A 12,326-nucleotide genomic window follows, 5' to 3' on the forward strand; every position below is an offset into this window, starting at 1 on the left:
TGGCCGGGCTCGGCCCGACCCACCTCCCTCCCTGTTTCTGAATTAAAAGTCATGAGGCCAGGCCGAGCCGGGCCCACCCACCCACCCATAAACAAACTGCAGGAGGGATGTCAACTCCCTCCTGCCACCTCCCCCGAACACCCCTACCCATTCCAAGCCCCCTTGCCACCCCCCCTCCCCATACCTTTAACGGAGCAGGAAGGGATGCTCATCCCTTCCTGCTCTATTGACTCCAGCGATGACTCTGAGGCTTTAGGTCCCACTCCGAAGCATCATGCCATGCATGGGGTGGGACCTAAGGCCCTGATTGGCTCAGGCTCCTACCTTGGGAGGGGCCGGGGTGCCTGAGCCAATTGGGGACTTCCTTAGGGCTGAGCCTAAGAAAGTCCCTGATTGGTCAAAGCAATAGCCAATCAGGGACTTCCTAAGGCTCAGCCCTAAGGAAGTCCATGATTGGCTCAGACGCCCCAGGCCCCTCCCAAGGTGGGAGCCTGAGCCAATCAGGGCCTTATGCTCCTCCCCACGCATCACATGATGCAATGGGGCGGGGCCTAAGGCCTCAGAGTCATTGCTGGAGTCACTGGAGCAGGAGGGGTAGAGCATCCCTCCTGCTCCGTTAAAGGTACGGGGAGGGGGTGGCAAGGGGGCTTGGAATGGGTAGGGGGTGTCCAGGGGGGTGGCAGGAGGGAGTTGGCATCCCTCCTGCAGTTTGTTTATAGGTGGGTGGGCCCGGCCCAGCCGCATGACTTTTAATTTAGAAACAGGGAGGGAAGTGGGTTGGGCCGGGCCCGGCCAGACAAGATCAGGGGGGTAACATGGCAGGAGGGAGTTGGCAACCCTCCCCAATGAATATGCATGAGATCTATTTGCATGCACTGCTTTCATTGTATGCTAATAGATCTCATGCATATTCATTGGGGAAATCCTGAAAACTCAACTGGATTGCGGCCCTTGAGGAGGGATTTTGACACCCCTGGCATACAATGGAAGTAATGCAAGCAAATAGATCTCATGCATATTCATTGGGGAAATCCTGAAAACCCAACTGGATTGGGCCCTCGAGGACCAACAATTGACACCCCTAGTTTATGCAACACCTGATTTTATTAATTTAATCTAAATATATGTACTTTATGCTTTTTATTTATGTACACCGCCTAGAAGCCTGATTAGGCGGTAGATCAAATTTTTAATAAACTTGGAAACTTGGATAGTGTCTGATGATCTCAGGGTAGTAAAATTGTATGATAAGTCAGTTGTCATCAGAGTCGGTATGATGCTAGACTGCTTAGTGAGAGAGATTCAAGAAAAGAGGAAATAGTAGTGCCCCTATATAGATTATTGGTGAGGCTTCACCTAGGATACTGGGAGGCCATTTATCAAAAAGAGTAGAAATAGGCTTGAGGTTATTCAGAGGTAGCAGTATACAAGAAATAAAAATGATTAAAAAGTCATATGACAAAGGTCTTCAACCTTTTTTGTGTAAAGAGCCGCAGTGTGAAGACAAGAAAGCTCTAAGGACACCAAAAGACTACACATACTACTCATTTTGTAAACCATCTTGGCCTGCTGGGTATTAAACATTAAAAAGTAATATTGATTCTACATTTCAAGGATATATTTTTTAAAACACACTTTATTTTGGATTGTCAACAATTGCAAATTCCATCTATGAGATCTGAGTAACTCACTTAAGAGATTTTTTGCAGTTACTATATCAAGTAGGCAAGATTGAAATTAATCAATTTACAGGATTTGAAGAGCATTTCAGCCATTTCTGGACCATAATAGAGGACTTTGGATGACAGGAGCCTATGGGAGACTTTTACAGGTTGTGAGACCTATTCCTATATTTTGCTGAAGTTGTTAGTCACGGGCTTGTGCAAACTGGTTTCAGTTCAGATGCTGAGATGCTAATGTGTGGCATGTGAGTGTGTAGATTTCTTGCTGTGAAGAGTTTCTCAAGGACACTACCGTATTTTCACGCATATAAAGCGCGCGTTATACGTGTTTTTACAAACCGTGCATAACATTGCACAGTATACGCGTGAGCGCGTTGTACAAAATTTTTTTTACATAGTTCCCCCCCCGATGTCCGATTCACCCCCCCGCAGGACCGCTCGCACCCCCACCCCGAAGGACTGCTCGCACGCACCAACATCCCCACCCCGAAGGACCGCTCACACCCCCACAGCCTCCCGACCCCCCCCCATCATGTAGAAGCTCCTACCAGTGTCCTGCTGCTTCCTCTTGGCGGTCCCGACACCCGACACGATCGGGGCAAGAGGGAGCTCAACCCGACCATGTGCCCAAGGCCCCGCCCCCCAGGAGGGACCTAAGGCTCCAGGGCCTATTCTGATTGGCCCAGGCGTCTTAGGCCCCACCAGTAGGCGGAGCTTTGAGATGGATGGGCCAATCCGGCCTCATTCCGTCATTGGCTGCCTGTCGGACAGGCGAGTTTGACTCCCGTCTGTCCGGCCAACTACACAAAGGTACGGGGAAGGGGGGTGGTGGTGTCGTGGGGGGTCGGCCAGGGGGTCGCGGGTCGGCTGGGGGGGCGGTCGGAGGTTCTTGGGGGGGACGGTCGTTGGGGGGAGGGGGGTTTGCGTCGAGGGCAGGAGGGCCTGGGATCCCTCCTGCCCGTAATGTAGTGCGGGGTGGGGGTAGGGGGTCATCGTGGCCAGGAGGGTTTGGGCTCCCTCCTGGCCCGAACAACTAGCGGGGAGGGGGGGGGGCGCCAGGGCCAGGAGGACTTGGGCTCCCTCCTGGCCCGATATTGTCGGGGAGTTGGGGAGTCGGCGGGGCAAGAGGTCTTGAGCTCCCTCTTGCCCCGATCGTGTCGGGGGTGCTGCGGTTGGCTGGGGCAAGAGGGCTTGAGCTCCTTCTTGCCCCGATCGTGTCGGGGAGTCGGGACCGCCAAGAGGAAGCAGCAGGACACCGGTAGGAGCTTCTACATGATGGGGGGGGGGGGGTCGGGAGGCTGTGGGGGTGCGAGTGTGGGTGGGAGTGCGTGCGAGCGGTCCTTCGGGGTGGGGGTGCGGGTGCGTGCGAGCGGTCCTTAGGGGTGGGAGTGCGAGCGGTCCTGTGGGGGGGTGAATCGGACGTCGGGGGGGCATCAGGCTTTCAGGGTGGGGACAGGACTTCAAGGGGGAGAGGAGAGTCGGGGTGGCCAGAGGAGAGTCGGGGCGGGCGAAAGGAGAGTCGGGCGGCGACGGGAGAGTCGGGCAGCATGCGCGGTATACGGGTGTGCGCGGTATATAAAAATTTCTGTACATAAATTTGTGTTTTTCGCGCGCTATACCCGTGTGCGCGTTTTACACGGGTGCGTGTTATCTATGTGAAAATACGGTAACCAGTGCTGGAAAAGACAATGAACAGGCTGAAAGGAAAATGCAAGTCAACAAAAACGCTCCATCCGGGAACCTAAGAACTGATAACGTGATGCTGTACCCGTGTGAAGAATGGAAACTTCAAGAAGAAGAAAGTTCTAGATGCTATGCTTGTCCAGGGCCCTCCAGGGAAGAATGGAGGCGTGGACTAGGAGAGGGAGTTAGATAGTCATTTGGATTATCCAATAGGGTGATACATATTCCCAGCCAGGGGAAGAATCTGAGAAAAGAAATACTTTTTGTATAAAATCCCTGTGCTCTGGCAGTCTCTTTAGAGAGACTATGCCATGCTTACAGAAAGATGCCGGCACTGTTGGTATGGGGTATTTTCTCTCCATTGTATATGTCCAAACTGATTTATTTCTGATTTGACAAATACTGCTATAATACTAATTACTAGAATAATAAAAAGTTATTTGTTTTGGAATATACAATGTAATATTTTTGGTTTTTATTTTTATATTTGGGTATTTTCTCTCCATCACATCGGACACTCCCAATGAAGAAAAGTTAACAGCCTTTTACTTCAGAGACCACGGATGAACCTACGGGTATACCATAGAGGAGAGGTATTGAGATATTGAGAACTGCAGACAAAAAGTATTCTTTTTATTTCTGGGGAAAACTCTAAAAAATAATGAAAAGACTATAATAATTTTTTTCTTTTTTGAAACCCCAATAAACTCTCCACAAAGGTTGAGAACAATGAATTTTTGGAGCAACAGATATTTTTTTAAAAACCCAACAATAATACCCCCCCCCCCCCGATAAAACACTGGGAACAATGAATTTTTGAAGTAACAGATATGATCTCCCACAGTATAGTCTGTTGCTCTGAGAATGTATGGTATGAAAGATGTTAAGACACAAGAAGCAAAACCTTTTTTGTGGGAAAGATGTTATAAAACCACTTAAGCTATAAATACTAAAAATAAATAAATAAAATTAGGGACGTCATGATGTGAGGCTCCAGGAGACAAGGCACGGGAACAACACCATGAACACCTTTTTTTTTCACAGAAAAGGAAAGGCAGGTGTAGACACCAGGAATTCTCTAAGGAGGAAGTGGTGGAGACAAAAAACCCCAGTATATTCCATTTATTAACCTGATAGGCTATTTATGCGGTGCACATACAAAAAAGATACAATCGAATAGTCATTATAATCAATGAAGTAGAATTTTAAAAAACATGGAATATACACAAATGATCCTCGGTGGCACAGTGAAGGGAATAAAGCAGGAAAATAGCAGTGGCCCTAAACTGTACTGCTAAGGATGCATTGGGACGAATTTATAGAGCTTCGTTTATAGTCCAAAACAGTAGAGAGAGAGCAAAATTTAAGTCATGATGCAAAGCAAATAGTTGCTCAAATGTGAGATTCTTAAGAATTTCTTAAAGACCAAGAAGTCAGAGTGTCCCAACAGAGAGCATTTAAGGGCTGAAGTCACTTAAGTGGATTTAAATTGTGAAACTGTTCTGGTGAATCTGTCCATGGGATTGCCTTAATTTATGGGCAGGCTGTGCTTACTCAATTTTTTACACCAAACAAGTTAGTCCAGAAAAGGTGAGTCCTTCAGATTCTGGTACTGTGACAAAAGTTTCTCCAGCTCACCAAAAATCAATAAAACATCTCCCAAACCGGAAGCTCACCAGCTTCTTTAAATCCAGTTCATTCAAGGGACTGGTGCACTATGTGGTCCTTTTATTAAGGTGCGCTAATCGATTTAGCGTGCACTGAAGATTAGCACGTGCTAAATGCTAAGGTGCCCATAGAATATAATGGATGCCTTAGCATTTAGCGTGTGCTAATCTTTAGCGTGCCTTAATAAAAGGACCCTTTATGAGGCTCTCACTAGCCAGCCTAACCTCAGGCATCTCTTTAGGACTACAGTACTACCCCAATATTCGCGGGGTTCCGTTCCAGGAACCCCCGCGAATCTCAAGAAACCGCGAATACAGTTTTTCATGGGGAAACCTGAAGAGGGCATGAGGAGAGCAGCCGGAGCGCCGCAAGTGCAGGAAATCACTCGCGGTACGCTCCGATCGCCTCTTCCTGCACTAAGTTGGGCCTTATCCAATCAGGAGCTGCGAGTCAAAGCAGCTCCTGATTGGATAAGGCCCGACTTAGTGCAGGAAGAGGCGGTCAGAGCGTACCACAAGTGATTTCCTGCACTCGCGGTGCTCCGGCTGCTCTCTCCTTTCTCTCCTGCTGCCCTCTCCGTGTTGGCGGTTCGCAGTCGGAAAATACCGCAAATGACCGGGACTGTGAACGGCCGACCGCGAACGACCAGGGGAACACTGTACCTCAATTTGTAGTCCCTAATCCAATCAAGCTTCCAAAGAAAAGTAAAGCTTGCCTAACTGGAAGCTTTTTGCTGGCCAGGGAATTTATTACAAAAAATTCCTCTAAAATAAAAATATTTTCTGCTGTATCAAAATACTCTCACATGGTTCCAGGTAAGATCAGGGATATTTGGAGGCTTTGGACTGGAATGGGTACAGGATCCAGCTCTTAGGGACCCTAGCTGCAGTCTGCCTCCCCAGGGAATCCCTATATTCCAGGCCAGCTTTTCTCCTAGCTCCCCAGGGACTGAACTCTTCCCCTTTCCTGCTCCTAGAACCCAGCTGCTTACAAGGATTCTATGGGAGAGTTATTGGTAATCCTCAGAGCTCTACTTTATAGAGAGTTCAAGGGGCTACCCCTATTCTTTCCCATATGGACTTCCAACTCCTGGCTTCCCAGCATGCCATCTTCTCTGGCACAGTAAAACACAAAGCATTCTGGGACCTGGAGTTCTAGAACCCATAAGCCACTGTGACCACCCTAGCTACCAGGGTGTCACAAAATGCAGAGAATATGTCAATAATTCCAAATGATTTGTATCAGCCACAATAAGTAGGTGTGAGTAGAAATAAAAAGCTTATTTTTGATTTCCATCTGTAGATGGTCTGCGCATGCACTGGACCTCAGGGCCGCGGGTTAAAACCATAGGTTTGCAGTGCGGGGAAGGGAGACAGGCAGGCAGCATGTTTGGGGCACGCAGGCAGCGTGTTCGGGGTAGGAAGGCAGGCAGCGTGTTCAGGGCAGGAAGGCAGGCAGCGTGTTAGGGGCAGGAAGGCAGGCACATTCGGGGAAGACAGGCAGCGTGTTCGGGGAAGGCAGGCAGGCGCGTTTGGGACTGCATGATAGGGGCTGACAGAGCAGAGAGCAGGGCGTCAGAAGGCAGGTCAGCCGGAAAGGGCTTTAGCGACCGGTCCTCAGCAGTCGTTTGTTTTTTTTTTTGATCAGCCAGCCCAGTTGGTGTTGCAGGGTTTTGTTTAGTGAATCGCATCCCTGCCTACTTTGCATGCCATTGCCCTCATTTGCATTCACGGATCGGAGGATGTTCGGCAGAGAGGTAAGTGAATCGGGCTGGGGTCGCTAATGGGTCGCAAACCGATCGGTACACGATCGATTTGCTTTGTGAATCTAGCCCTTTATAAGGTAAACATGAAAGGATTTCCAGAGGTAGTGGGAGACAAAGAGGTGATAAAACAGTTTGAATTCCTTTGTAGTGGGAAAGAAAGCCAAGGTCTTTGGACAGGATTCACTAAACTTCCAAACCGTGTGTGATCCATTTCCATTTGCATGCTGGCCGACCAATTCAGTAAAGGCCTGCGTGCAAATGGGGATGATCGTTAACACGCCCCCTACTAGGCCAGAGTGATCCCCGCTCATGCGTACACCCTGACAGGAGTGACAGGAGAAGCATCCTCCTGTCACTGCTGTCAGGGCTCAGCCCGATCTCTCCTGCCTGCCCAGATCTCTCTTGCCTGCTCCCGGACTCTCCTGCTCTCTGCCGCTGTTCCCTGCAGTGCAAGCCTGTGGTTTTAAAGTGGGCCTGCACTGTGGGGAATGGCGGCAGAGAGCAGGAGAGTCCGGCGAGCAGGCAAGAGAGATTGGGGCAGACAGGAAAGCCTACACCAGCCCGACACACAGGCCCTGCCTCCCCCCCACCCCACCAGGCCCCGATCTCTCCTGTCTGCCCTGCTCTGATCTCCCTTGCCTGCTCGCTGGACTCTCCTGGTCCCTGTTGCCGTTCCCTGGTTTTAAAGCGGGCCTGCACTGCAGGGCAAAGGCGGCAGAGAGCAGGAGAGTCAGGGCGAGCAGGCAGGAGAGATCGGGGCAGGGCAGGCAGGAGAATCTGCAGTAGCCTGACACCCTGGCCTGGCCCAACCCCCCCCCCATTTAACCCCGACCATCCCCACCGCCTTACCCATGACCAGCCCACCCCAGGCCGGGCCTGGCCCACCTGCCCCACGTACCTTTTAAATTGTAGGGAGCAGGAGAGGGTGCCCGGTCCCTCCTGCTCCTATGCTTCAATCTTCGGGAGCAGGAGGAAGCGCAAAGTCCTCCTGCTCCTGCACCCTCGCAGGCCGCTGCAATAGCAGCCTTAGGCTATGCCCCAGCGCATTATCTGATGCACAGGGAGGGGCCTAAGGCCTTGATTGGCTGAAGCGCCTCGGGTTCCTCCCCCCTTGGGAGGGGCCTGGGCCTGAGCCAATCAGGGCCTGAGGCTCCTCCCTGTGCATCGCATGATGCACCGGGGCAGGGCCTAAGGCCCAGGCAGACACATCGCTAGACCCGGTGGAGCAGGAGGGACTGCTCCAAACTTGGAGGTAGGAGGGGCTGGGTCAGGCAGGGCTGGGCCCGGCCGGGGAAGGGTTGGTGGGCTTAAGGAGCAGGAGGGACTGAGCACCCCTCCTGCTCCCAACTTGGATGTCGGGGAGGGGGGATGTCAGAGGGGGAGTGCTGGCCTGGCCGTGCCCAGCTGAGGGGTTGGTGAGCCTAAGGAGCAGGAAGGACCAAGTACCCTCCTGCTCCCAACTTTTGGTCCATCGGACCCATGATCTTTTTTTTTTAAACTTTTTTTTTTTTTAGTAGTTTTGAACCCTGTGAGCCCATGGTTTTAACCTGCTTTTAAACTCGCGAGTTTTAACCATGGGCTCACAGGGCGGGGAAGGGCATCAGGACTTCGGGAAGATTCGGGGCAGTGCAGGGCGGCAGGACTTCGGGGCAGAGAGCAGGACTTCGGGGCAGAGAGCAGGATATGCAGTCGATAACCACTGAACGATTGGTCCCCAGCAGTTGCTTTTGGAGTTGATCGGCTAGCCTAGTCGGATTGTGAAATTTGTTTAGTGAATCGCGTCGCTACCTAGTTTGCATGCAGTTCCCCTCATTTGCATGCACAGATTGGAAGCGGATCGCAGGAGAGGTTAGTGAATCAGGCCGGAGGAAATTTGGTCGCTAAGGGGTCGCAAACCGATCGGTACATAATTGGTTTGCTTAGTGGATTTAGCCCTTTGTTAAGTATGAGACAGAGCGATACTTCTATACACATACACAGTAGAACCACAAAAGACTCAATGAATTCAGTGTCTTGTTGTTACTAGCTAACAATCTATAATTTTTTTGTTTGTATAAATGGAAGAAAAAAACCTCAGCAAGATGGGAGGCTGCCAAGATAAATCTTATGGCGGACCTAAACCCAGGAAATACTCTCAGTCATTGGCCAAAAACTCCAAGAACATTTTGTGTCATAAAATGAAAAATACAGAACAACACTTAGCATATGGGAGACAAAACTGTTTGAATTCCTTTGCAATGGGAAAAAAGCCAAGGTCTTTGTTAAGTAGGAGACAGAGAGGTGTCAAAGTCGTTTAAGTTTCTCTATAGTGGGAAAGAAAGCCAGGGTTCTTGTTGAGTCCTGTCCAGTGGGTATCAAAATATTTTATCATTTTGATTTCAAAAGTCTTATGTACTTGGATTAACTTAAATTTTCCTTTCACTATTGTTACTATAAAATCATTGGGGCAGTAGTCAGTTTTTCCAAAGTGCTGTCTGACAGAAGTAACATCCTAGTTGGCATTGTCATTTTTAATATGATATCTGTGTAAGTTGATCCTAATCTTTAGCATTTGGCCTGTTTCATCAATGTAGCACCCTCCTTTGCACTTTTTGCATTGAATGATATATACCGCATTGCTCATCTTTCAATGTGAAAGGCTAAAGCGGCTAGGGCTCTTCAGCTTGGAGAAGAGATGGCTCAGGGGTGATATGATAGCGGTCTATAAAATACTGAGTAGAGTAGAAAGGGTAGATGTGAATCGCTTGTTCACTTTTTCCCAAAATACTAGGACTAGGGGGCATTCGATGAAACTACTAAGTAGATTTAAGACAAACCAAAGAAAATATTTCTTCACACAATGTGTAATTTTTAAGAAAATATTGAAGAAACACATCTTCTGTAAGATGAACTATAGGACTTGATCTATAGTTTTTTGATGCGAGGCACTGGTAGACTCTTTTGTAATTTCAGGAGGCTTTACATTATCATTGTTATGTTTTATTGATGTTCTATTTGTTGTAATATATGTGACTAGTGTTTAAGCCCGTTACATTAACGGGTGCTAGAATATATGGCTGTCTGTCTTTCTTTCTTTATGTCTCTCTCCCTGCTCCTGTTTCTTTCTTCCTTTCTTTCTCCCTCCTGCAATTTTTTTCTCTCTCTCCCTGGCACCCTTTGCCTGTCTGTCTTTATTTCTGTGTCTCTCTGGTCCCGTCTGTCTTTATTTCTGTCTGTCTCTCTCCCTAGCCTCCTTTGTCTGTCTGTATTTCTTTCTGTGTCTCTCCCCCCCCCCCCACTTTCCTTTGCAGAAGCAGCAGTGCTATTTCCCTTCCCCTCCAGATCCCTGTGAAGTAGTAGCAGCATTTCCCCCCACCCACCCCCCATTCCCTTCTCTCCCCCCCCCCCACTTTCCTTTGCAGAAGCAGCAGCGGTATTTCTCTTTCCCTCCAGGTCCTTGCTGAAGCAGTAGCAGCATTTTCCCCCACCCCCCATTCCCTTCTCTCCCCCCCCCACTTTATTTTGCAGAAGCAGCTGTGATATTTCCCTTCCCCTCCAGATCTCTGAGAAGTAGTAGCAGCATTTTCCCCCACCCACCCCCCATTCCCTTCTCTCCCCTACCACCACTTTCCTTTGCAGAAGCAGCAGCGGTTTTCCCTTCCCCTCCAGGTCCCTGCTGAGTAGTAGAAACATTTTCCCCCATCCCCCATTCCCTTCTTACCTTGAGCTGCCCTGCTCCGTTCGGCCCCTCCCCCTTCCCTTCCCGTGTGCTGGCCTGCTGCGGCTGAAGGTTTTTTTCGTCGACTCCTCCTGTTAAAACTCCCCCCCCTCCCGCAACCGCTCCTGTTCAAAGCGGCCTGCTGAGGTTCGCGGCCGCTGTAACGAACCTCGCAGGCCGCTCTCCAACTCGGTAGCATGTTCCCTCTGACGCGATTGCGTCAGAGGGAACGTGCTACCATGTGGAGAGCGGCCTGCGAGGTTTGTTACAGCGGCCGCGAACCTCAGCAGGCCGCTTTGAACAGGAGCGGTAGCGGCTGTTGCAGGAGGATTGGGGGGGGGGGAATTCGTGAGCGGCGGCAGGACCATGAGGCGGGATTGAGTTTTTCGGCTTCCCCTATCTGGGGAAACCGCCGTGCCGAACTCAGCTGCGCGTGGGGCCGTAGTAAGCGCGGGGCATGCTGCAGTCTTGGCGGCCACGGACATATGGATCATGGAAGCACGCTGATAAGACTGCGCATGCGCCGCCTACGGTTTTATTATATAGATTCTGCTTGTGTATGTACTTCATTGTGACCCGTCTTGGGAAAGGCTGGGTATAAATAAATAAATAAAAATAATTAAACTCTGGAATTTGTTGCCGGAGAATGTGGTGAAATCAGTTAGCGTAGTGGGGTTTAAAAAAAGACTTGAATAATTTCTTAAAAGAGAAGTCCATAGACCATTATTGAGATGGCTTGGGGAAATCCACTGCTTATTCCTAGGACAAGCAGCATAAAATCTGTTTTACTACTTGGGATCTAGTTAGGTACGTGGGATCTGGGTTGGCCACTGTTGGAAACAGGATACTGGGTTTGATGGACCTTCAGTCTGTCCCAGTATGGCAATTCTTATGTTCTTAAAGTTGGAGGTGACCGAAAATATTGCAAGTTAAGTCGTTATGTGATTTGGGGACTGTTCGATGTGTTTAATAACTGACAATCATCTGTATGATGTTTTGTGTTCACTGAAATACTGACTTTTTAAAATAAAATTACTGAATCTAGTATTGAAATCATTGAAAGGAAGAATGCTGGGAAGAAAATGGGAGTTTTCTTTAGACCCATGAAGCATATCTGAGGTCTTTTTCTCCCATTTTTTTTTCTTTTTCCTAATCTTGGTTTTGGTTCTACGGTGGTTTATGTGGAGTCTATGGTTATAAAATATTAGTAGTGAATTATCTACATTACAGGTGGTATGGCTTAACCTTTACATAAAAGCAGTTATTGTGAAAGAATTGTAATTGAAATCAGCGCAGTTTAACAGAAGGAGGAGTTAGTCATTCTTTATTTAAGGAATATCAATTAATTGCAGGTGTTTGTTGAAGAACTATGAGAGCTGAACTGGCCAGCATTCTGGCCTGCCTCCTGCATTGTATTACATCAAAGGAGCAGAGATGGCTGAGAGCAAGGAAGGACAACTAGGAGATGTTGCCAACACTGCCATGTGCTTTGTTTTTTTTTTTTGGCACAAATGTTGTTGTCAGTGGTCACACTAATTCCCAAAGGTAATGTGAGACCACAATGTGTTTGCACTCCACTTGTCAAAGGTTAATTATGGAATGCGTGAAAAACTCCTTAAATTCCTGCACTATGGGGCTGAGGGCAGATACGTGGGTGAACAACACTCGAGCAAAACAAAAATGGGGTTGATATTCAGATCATGGGAGTTAGCCAGGCTGACTCCTGAGGTTGGCGGCAAATTCGGAAATTCAATGTCAGGCCATATCTGGCAACTGGCATTGAATTTCTGGTTTATTTTTAGCCGCATTTGACATAGCTGGTCAAGCCAGT

The 12,326-nt window shown here is 48.8% G+C and overlaps 1 protein-coding gene across 1 annotated transcript in view; it reads right to left on the bottom strand.

Moving 5' to 3' along the window:
- LOC117365422 (cytochrome P450 2F3-like) overlaps positions 1-12,326 on the bottom strand; it is a 64,817-nt gene that overhangs the window by 47,580 nt on the left and 4,911 nt on the right. The gene's annotated exons all lie outside the window — the stretch shown is intronic.

The sequence above is a fragment of the Geotrypetes seraphini genome, chromosome 8, assembly GCF_902459505.1.
Source record: "Geotrypetes seraphini chromosome 8, aGeoSer1.1, whole genome shotgun sequence".
Classification (NCBI taxonomy): Eukaryota; Metazoa; Chordata; class Amphibia; order Gymnophiona; family Dermophiidae; genus Geotrypetes; species Geotrypetes seraphini.